The following is a 9,257-nucleotide window of genomic DNA, read 5'->3' as shown; positions in this document are numbered from 1 at the left end:
CACAAAACCATTTAACAGGTTTGAGCCGACACCCCCATCTTTGTGGAAAGTGCAACGTTACTACTTAAGATCATGCAACTGGATTGTTGTTTTAGAAAAGATAGTATCCACTTCACTACAAGTCAGTTTTTCTTAAATGGGGACTGTCCAACAAAAATATTGTTAGCCATTCATGATCTGAATTTTGTCGTACTAATTAAATTACGGTACACATTAAAAGCCATGAGACATTTGTTTTGTAATAAATAAAGCAGTGGAATTACTCATTGGTAACCTTTTTAAGATAAGCTATAAGGCCTGCCCTTTCTCCCTTCTTCTTAATTCCAGCAAAGATCATTTTTGTTCCAGGGATGTACTTTTTGGAACTCTCCAAATACTCCATCAGGGTATCCTCTCCCCAGGTGATACCTTTGTTCTTGTTGGCATCTGTGTAGGAGAATCCAGCGGCCTGTCTTCTGCCCAAAAAGGACAGGGAGATGGGGTCCAGTCTTATGCTTGCCTCCCTTTTCCACAGTGTGGCACTGGGCACACTTCTGAACAAAAATCTTCTTGCCTTTCTCAACATCACCCATTTTAAAATTCGCTCCGGGCTGGCCAACACCAGAAATGCTATGTCCTGAAGACCAGCATCCCGCTCTCTAGCTGAGGTATTGTTCTCGTTTCAAGGGAGCAGGCTGTAAACTCGGTGTGATGGCCACGCGCCTCATCCTTATACAACTTGGGTCTCTGAGACTTGACTACGGGTGACCAGGGAATGAAGAAATGATAAACACAGAGGCACAAAAAAAGCTGAGATTGGATAAATGGGCTCTCTGCTGGAGAAGCCACAGCACCCTGGAAGGGCAGCATGTCTAATACATACAGATAAACAAGGAGGCAGGCTATTACATACAGATTAAACAAGGAGGCAGGTTATTACATACAGATGAACAAAGAGGCAGGTTATACATACAGATGAATAAGGAGGCAGGGTTTATGGTATACAGCTGAACAAGGAAGTGGATTTAGCTAATCTCAGTAGGGACAGTCTCTGTCGGGAGCAGTCGTCGGGCCATAAATATCTGGGGGGGAGCTATGGTGTACATGTTCTATACATACTGTTCTGTACATACATGTTCTGTACACACTGTCAATGTTTTCATTCAGACCAGGAGGGAAGGTGCTGCCATTTCCCTGACTCTAGCAGGGGTTTTGCTACACCTGTGGTGACTCTCCTTCACACCACCTCAATATCCCTCAACTTTAATGTCTCTCCCTCCTACTTCCTGTTCGTTTCTGTAGCCATCCTCCTGACTTCCTCTTATTCTCTATGATTTTTTTTTCTATGTTCACTTCCTGTCAACTGGTTGTTTGCTCCACCTCTTGACCTATGGTTGAATTTATTTAATCCTGTTCACAATATTCAAGTAGAAAGTTCTTGGATTAAGGGTGTGTGCTAGGGCTGAGCCACACCACAATTAGAAACAGGGTTTTCCAGTAAACAACACAATCTCGAGGATCACAGTGTGATCAGATACACTGCAACACCTTCTACCTTTTGGAATTTGGGGAGATGGAATTTCCTCTGGACCTGACAGTTATGAGCCAGCTTGAGATACTATGTAAGACATCTGTCTTACACCCACACCCCATTAATTAATTAGTCAATCAACCAATTAATTAATTTTAATCAGAAGAGTAGACTAAAGCCAGAGTTCCCAAGCTGAGTAAACCATGTTTCTTAATGGGTGCACCTCCCAGTTTTACTTCTCAGAGCTGGAACAAGGGCACGGCCATTTCTCTCTGTTCATCCTTTACCTATCTTGAACAGGAGTGAGGAGAGTTTTCCTAGGCTGCACAAGTAGCATGGGGTCAACCTGTAGTATCAGAGAGGTAGTGGAAGCAGGGTCCTATTGAAGAGACGGGATCTCACTCTAACACTCTCTCTAGGATTCACCACTACCTCCTAATTTTCAGGTTTTGGGTCATGTAAAGTTTTATAACTTGAAAAATCAGAAGTCTAACTTTTGAGATCATTTTTTTTTTTTTCTTCTTAGGGACAAGGTTTCTCAGTGTAACAACAGCCCTGGCTGTCCTAGAGCATACTCTATAGACAAGTCTGGCCTTGAAATCACAGAGCTCTGCCTGCCTCTACCTCCTGAGTGCTAGGATTAAAGAAGTGCACCACCACACCCAGCCAATCTCTCTCTCTCTCTCTCTCTCTCTCTCTGTCTCTTTCTCTCTCTCTCCCTTCCTTCCTTCCTTCCTTCCTTCCTTCCTTCCTTCCTTCCTTCCTTCCTTCCTTCCTTCCTTCCTTCCTTTTGCATTTTTTAAGAGTGTCCCCAGTATAATGCAAGGATGGCCTTGAGCTCTATATAGCTGATGATCCTCCTGCTATCTTGAACACAATGGAGTCAAGACAGTTTTGGGATAAATCCTTTGCATTCAAAGCTGATCAAGTAAGCATATTGGGTCAATCTTAGTTCCTCAGTGTTTGCATGATTTTATTTAGATGGAGATAAGCCTTAGTCCCAAGTACCCTGCTATGCCAGGCTGTGTGGCTGAAGCATCAAGGACCCAGCCATGCCCCAGACAGATGCAGTTTCTATTGTCTTGGACCAAAAGCTCCAGCCTGTCAATGTCTTGGGTGCCTGGATTCTTCTTCATTAGGATGTGTCTTTCCTGGGGAGTTGAACTGGATTGTCCACTGTCTTTCCACTTTCTTACCTTCATCTTCCATCCCACAGCTTGAAAAAAATTAAAACCTTTTGCATTTAGAGATAATTGCAGAATTTTGTACAGCTACAAGAAATAGAGAACCGAACTCAGGTCTTCTGGAAGAGCAGGAAGAACTCTTAACCACTGAGCCATCTCTCCAGGCCCTGTGTTGTCTTTTTAAAAAATTTATTTATTTTTATTTTTTATTTATTACAATTTATTCACTTTGTATCCTTTCTGTAGTCTCCTCCCTCATCTCCTTCCAATCCCACCCTCCCTCCCTCTTCTCCCATGCTCCTCCCCAGTCCACTGATAGGGGAGGCCCTTCTTCCCTTCCATCTGACCCTAGCATATCAGGTCTCCTCAGGACTGGCTGCACTGTCTTCTTCTGTCGACTGGTAGGCTGGTCCCCCCCACCTCACCCCTTTCAGGCAGAGCCATCCACTGAGTTCATGTCAGAGACAGCCCCTGTTCCCCTTATTAGGAAACCCACTTGGACACTGAGCTGCCATGGGCTACATCTGTGCAGGGGTTCTAGGTTATCTCCATGAATGGTCCTTGGTTGGAGTATGTCTCAGAAAGGCCCAGATTTCTTGGTTCTGTTGCTCTCCTTGTGAAGCTCCTGTCCCTCCAGGTCTTTCTCTCTCCTCCTTCTTTCATGCAGATTCCCTGCATTCTGCCCAAAATTTGGCTCTGAGTCTCAGCATTTGCTTTGATACCCTTCTGGGTAGAGTTTTTCAGAGGCCCTCTGTGGTAGGCTCCTGTCCTCTGTGTTGTCTTTTAATAGACACTAATCCCCTCTCCTTGTTCTGGGGAAGTTACTGATCTGTTCTTTGCTTCTAAAAAATTATTATTTCAAGAAAATGACACCAGTAGAATCATATATAACGTGACCTTTGGATTGTTTTTTCCTTACTTTGAATAATTCTCTAATTCTTTGGGATTTTGTTGAACTTGTTTTATATATCACTGGATAGTGTTTCAGAGTATGGCCAAATTATAGAGTATATAACCATTCTTTCCTTGTAGGATGTTTGGGTTATCTTTTGTTGTACTGTAGTTTGTTTGTTTGCTTGCTTTTCAGTATTGGAGATTGAACCCAGGGCCTTGCACATGCCAGGCAAGTGTTCTGTCATAGAGTTTTGTCAGTCCTTGTCAATATTTGTATTTGAGTAAGGGTTGTGCTAAGTTGTGCCAGCTCGCTCTGAATGCTTCATGTGGTCCAGAATTTGTGATCCTCCTGCCTCAGTCTCCCAAGTAGCTAGAGTGTGGGCTCTATGTCATCGTTCCAGGCTTTGTTTCCAGTTTTTGATTGTTAAAAATAAATTGGCTATTTTCTAGGCTTCTGGGACGAGTGCCCAAATATGCAACTGCTAAGTCATATGTGGCTTGATGTCGGATTTTAACAGTTTTGCTAACCTGCCTTCTAGAGTCTCTGTATCACGGAGGGTGCCCTTCAGTGATTCTGAGTGACTGGCTTCTTTCTACACAGCCTCACCGGCAGGTAAACATTTGGCTAGATGTAACCATAAGAGCGGACATCTGAGAGGTGACACTACCTTCTGCTCCCAGAAATCTCTTCAGTCACATGTAAATTATCTTCCATCCAACCCCAGCCAGGTTCTGACATGCCTGAGGCCTCAGCTATGGTCAGTCAAAACCTTAGGCCAATGTCACAACTTCTTCTATATATAGCGGGGTATTTTAGGGTTTTATCCCATGGTCACTGCTAAAGAACAATCATTTTCATATTCTCTCCTGAAAGGTACCCTCAGAGGCCAGTTTTGTACCATATGACCCTGACCTATCTATATGGCCCAGGTGGGGTGGGGTGGAGGGAGGGAATTTCTGTAAGCCTTTCAGAGACAGCCCAATCCCTTTTCTTCCTGTATGACTACTATTTAAAACCTCCATCTGATCTCTCCATTCTGTAGCTGCAACCCCCTCTTCACATTCCTTTTTCGAAGTTGCTTATCTCAGACAATCTTGTTGCAAAGTTAACAAGATACTTTGCTACCAACAGCTTTTCATTTGTTGGAGATCTTTGAGTAATTTTTTTTTTATTTTTTAATATAAAATATTACTCCAAAATACAGAATAATGTTGCAGATGTAATTCCAATGCTTTCTTTCTTAATTTGGGGTGCCAATACATTTGCAAGCAACCAAAAACTACAGAGATCCTTGGGAAGGCTCTATCCTTGTTGATTGACTGTTGTTTTCTGAGAGGTCATTGGCCAGGGTTCCAATATCCCTTTGAGGAAATGCTTCTATGTGTGTGCGTGTGCACTGAAAGCCAAACACACCCCTCTCATCTTGTACTAGTACAAGTCATTTTTAGCAGGAAGGAATTTCCGGATATACACCACACTTTGTCTTGCTAGCTTCAGCTTGCCAAAGACCTCAAGCTGCCTCTTGAGCCGGCTTCAGGTCATCTGTGAGTGTGATGACCTGTGCTCTCAGAACAAGTCTCAAGTACCAACGCGGACGGCCTAGCGAGGCTCACCTCGCCTACAAACTGACAAGCTTCACTTAAGCTTCTCAGAGCTCAGTGCTTAGTGAGTTAGGAATTCACCCTGGGTTCTATTGCCTTCCCTGGGTGAATATGACGAGCTCTTCAGCCAAAAAATTTTCTCAGACTGAATTATAGTATATTACTGATTTTGTGAGTCCATCAAAAAAAATGCAAATATGTATTTGATGGGACTTGCTTTTATGATCCCTAGTTGATGTCTAGTATTTTCTAGAGTTCCACTAACTGTCTCTGCCTTGGGCAGTGAGCATAGTCTTCCTTTGGAAATTTCTTCACTGAACACAAAAAAAACCAATGATCTTTGTTGTCTTTATGGTTTCTAAAGCCTTGGCTTTTTCTGACACTATTATCCCTATTATCCTGCTAGAGCATTTGTATCTATTCTTTTAAAATCTGAGTAAATCCTAGGGGCTCATGTGATGGCTCCGTGGGAAAAGGTACTTGCTGCCAAACCAGAAAACCTCAGTTCAACTCCCAGGACCCACAAGGTAGAAATAGAGACAGGACTCATGCAAATTGTACTCTGACTGAACACACACACACACACACACACACACTCTCAAGAAATAAGAGAACAAAGGAAAGAAAGAGGAAGCTGAGCTAACAAGTGTACCTTGGAGTCAGATAACTTTGGGTGAGGCTTCTATGTTCTTTATCATGTGCTCGTACCTTGAATCAGTTTTCCTGTTTACCCTTCAGTCTTTATTACCTTTAAAATGGGGATGCATTCTTAGGACTGTGAGAGAGTTTTAGTAATTCCCAGCATACAGTAAGCATCATTCTTTCCATAATTATTTATTACTGTGCTCAAACATGTTATATGCTCAGCAAATAGAAGCTTTTTTTTTGTTTGATGATTCTTGCATGAATGATTAAAATGATTACTTCTTTCCTTTCTTTATATATGAGGCTCAAATAATGTTCTGTCCAATGAAGGTATCATTTCCTCATGTTCTGCTTCTTTTTAAACATTTTTTTTATTAATTACAGTTTATTCACTTTGTATCCCAACTGTAGCCACCTCCCTCATCCCCTCCTAATCCCCACCCTCTCTCCCTCATCTCCTCCCATGCCCCTCCCCTAGTCCACTGATAGGGGAGGTCCTCCTCCCCTTCCATCTGACCCTAGCCTATCAGGTTTCCTCAGGACTGGCTGCATTGTCTTCCTCTGTGAGCTGGTAAGGCTGCCCCACTCCCCTTAGGTAGAGGTGATCAAAGAGCCAGCCACTGAGTTCATGTCAGAGACAGTCCCTGTTTCCATGACTAGGGAACCCACTTGGACACTGAGCTGCCATGGGCTACATCTGTGCAGGGGTTCTAGGTTATCTCCATGCATGGTCCTTAATTGGAGTATCAGTCTCAGAAAAGACCCCTGTGCCCGGCATTTTGGTTCTGTTGCTCTCCTTGTGGAGCTCCTGTCCCCTCCACGTCTTTCTCCCTCTTCTTTCATAAGATTCTCTGCACTCTGCCCAAAGTTTGGCTATGATTCTCAGCATTTGCTTTAATTCCTTGTTGTGTAGTCTTCCAGAGGCCCTCTATGGTAGGCTTCTGTCCTGTTTCCCTGTTTTTCCCCTCTTCCAATGTACGTCCTGTTTGCCTTTCTGAGTGAGGATCGATCATCCAGGGTCCTCCTTGCTTAGCTTCTTTAGGTGTACAGATTTTAGTATGTTTATCCCATATTATATGTCTAATATCCATTTATAAGTGAGTATATATCGTGTGTCTTTCTGTTTCTGGGATACCTCACTCAGGATGATCTTTGCTAAACAAAGAATTCTCAATAGAAGAATATTGAATGGCCAAGAAACACTTAAAAAAATGCTCAACCTCCTTAGTCATCAGGGAGATGCAAATCAAAACAACCTTGAGGTTTCACTTTACATCCATCAGAATGGCTAAGATCAAAAACTCAAGTGACAACACATGCTGGAGTGGTTGTGGAGAAAGGGGAACCCTCCTCCACTGCTGGTGGGAATGTAAACTTGTGCAACCACTTTGGAAATCAGTCTGGTACTTTTTCAGACAATTAGGAATAGTGCTACCTCAAGATTCCTCTATACCACACCTAGGCATATATTCAAAAGATGCTCAAGTATACAACAAGGACATTTGCTCAACCATGTTCATAGCAGCTTTATTTGTAGTAGCCAGAATCTGAAAACAATCCAGAGGTCCCTCAACTGAGGAATGGATACAGAAATTTTGGTACACTTTCACAATGGAATACTACTCAGCAATTAAAAACAAGGAAATCATGAAATTTGCAGGAATTTTCTGCTTCTTTAAGGAAGGCATTTGCCAGATTATTTTTGGTGACTCAGGCTTCCTGGTGTTCAGATAGAATCCTTCCTCAACAGCTGTCATGTTACTGAAGTTTTTCATGTAAAAAGCCTGCATTCTGGCAACCCTAGTAAGTTTTCTCAGCCTCTCATCCTCAAGACACCAATTAAAAAAGACAAATAATAGTGAAAAGTAGAGAATTTATCAATGTAGAGATTTGGTCAATGTGGCCGTATTAGAAAGAGGACCCAATAAAATATCCAGTGACTCCCAAGCCAGCATTGGGGTACTGACATGAAGCTTTGGCTTACAGCATGCAAGAAGCATGGGTAATAGAGCAGCCTGGGCCAAGGGGGGTCCCATCTATTGACCTGTCTTTGTCTAGATTAAATCTCTCCTGCAAGTTAATCTGACGAATTCTCAGAATTGTGTATAATATCTTCCTGGGAGGTAAGTTCCTCCTCTGGCTAGCATCAGGGCTTCAGCCGCTCCTTGTCTCTAGCATGGGACTGTTGGGGTGTGACAGCCAGCCCTTGTTCTGCCCAGTTCACGAACCCCAAGAGACCAGGAATAAACAGACTCCGCTGTAAATACATGAAGTTCTTTTTATTGTAAATTACAAGCTGCAGCTTGGGCCCACACAGCCCCACCGCAGAAGCGGTGGGAGCTGAGCGCCTGTGCCCAGGTTAGTTGGGTGATTTATAGATTCTGGTCCATCCCAGCATGCCCAAGGCAGGGGCAATTCCTGCCTGGCAAGCATCTATTGGTCAAAATGCTACATTTTGAATCGATTGGCTATAGGAAGGTTCCCAGACCATTAATGACCAGGTGTCCCTCCCTAGGGGATGGTCCAGTTTCCTAGCAACTGTATTTCTAGTGGGTGGGGAAAGAATGCAGTGAGGTGGCTCTTCCCCTCAGGGCATTACTAAACTTCTTTACGGTACCTACTTTAGGTGTTAATAGCTGCTAATTTATCTTTTGGTCTCTCACCCTAACTTAATGGCACTATGTTTTTGCCTTCCCATAAATGAACTGCTCTATCCCAGTTATTGGAGTGCTCAGACCCAAGCAATAATTTACATGGGTCCCCTGTATGGCTAAAGACACTTAATTTGGAGCCAGGCACCCCTCAGGGGCTGCTGACCTTTTGCTCTAGAATGCCTGAGAGATCCTGATGGCTTGCAGGTGAGAGGAGATAGGAAAATGGGCTGTGAGGCATTAGCCGCTTGCCCTCACTCACTCGCTTACTGCTGTGGGAAAGGGATGGAATGATCTTTTTATTACCATGTATCGGGACAGTAAGAAACAACCGAGGGAAGTAAAACACCTTTCATGTCCAGCTGCGGTGTCCACGGATAGCTGTAACAAACACCTTTCTGATGTCCAGCTTTAAAACACCTCCTTACCCCCCAATGCTTCCTCACAGCGTGCCGTTTGTCCTTCTGCCAGCAGTAAGAATAAGTTCATTTAATCTAAATTTGAATTGAGTCTGAGTCTTTGATCTTTCCCAGTGGATTTGAATGCCAGGGCAGGACTTTGGGGGGGGGGGAAATCCCAGTTTCTTGGGGACCATTGTTCCAATAGCTAAAGGAAGGGGGGGCTGTGTCTCTAGAGTGTCCCCTCCCCCGCTCCATGTTGGTTATTGCATTGTGTCGGCTTTCTGATCTACATTCGCAAAAATGTCTTCCACATCCACAAGCTCTTCTCACAGTCTAACAGTTCTGCTCTTGAATCCTCCTCTAAAAAATG

At 43.5% G+C, this 9,257-nt stretch overlaps 1 pseudogene; it reads right to left on the bottom strand.

The window, feature by feature from the left end:
• Positions 1–259: 259 nt before the first annotated feature.
• Positions 260–588, bottom strand: LOC129689380 (cytochrome c, somatic-like; annotated as a pseudogene).
• Positions 589–9,257: the final 8,669 nt, after the last annotated feature.

The sequence above is a fragment of the Psammomys obesus genome, unplaced genomic scaffold (assembly GCF_907164565.1).
Source record: "Psammomys obesus unplaced genomic scaffold, mPsaObe1.curated_primary_1811, whole genome shotgun sequence".
Lineage (NCBI taxonomy): Eukaryota > Metazoa > Chordata > Mammalia > Rodentia > Muridae > Psammomys > Psammomys obesus.
The sequence above is the reverse complement of the archived record's forward strand: the minus strand, read 5'-3'. Positions and strand labels throughout refer to the sequence as shown.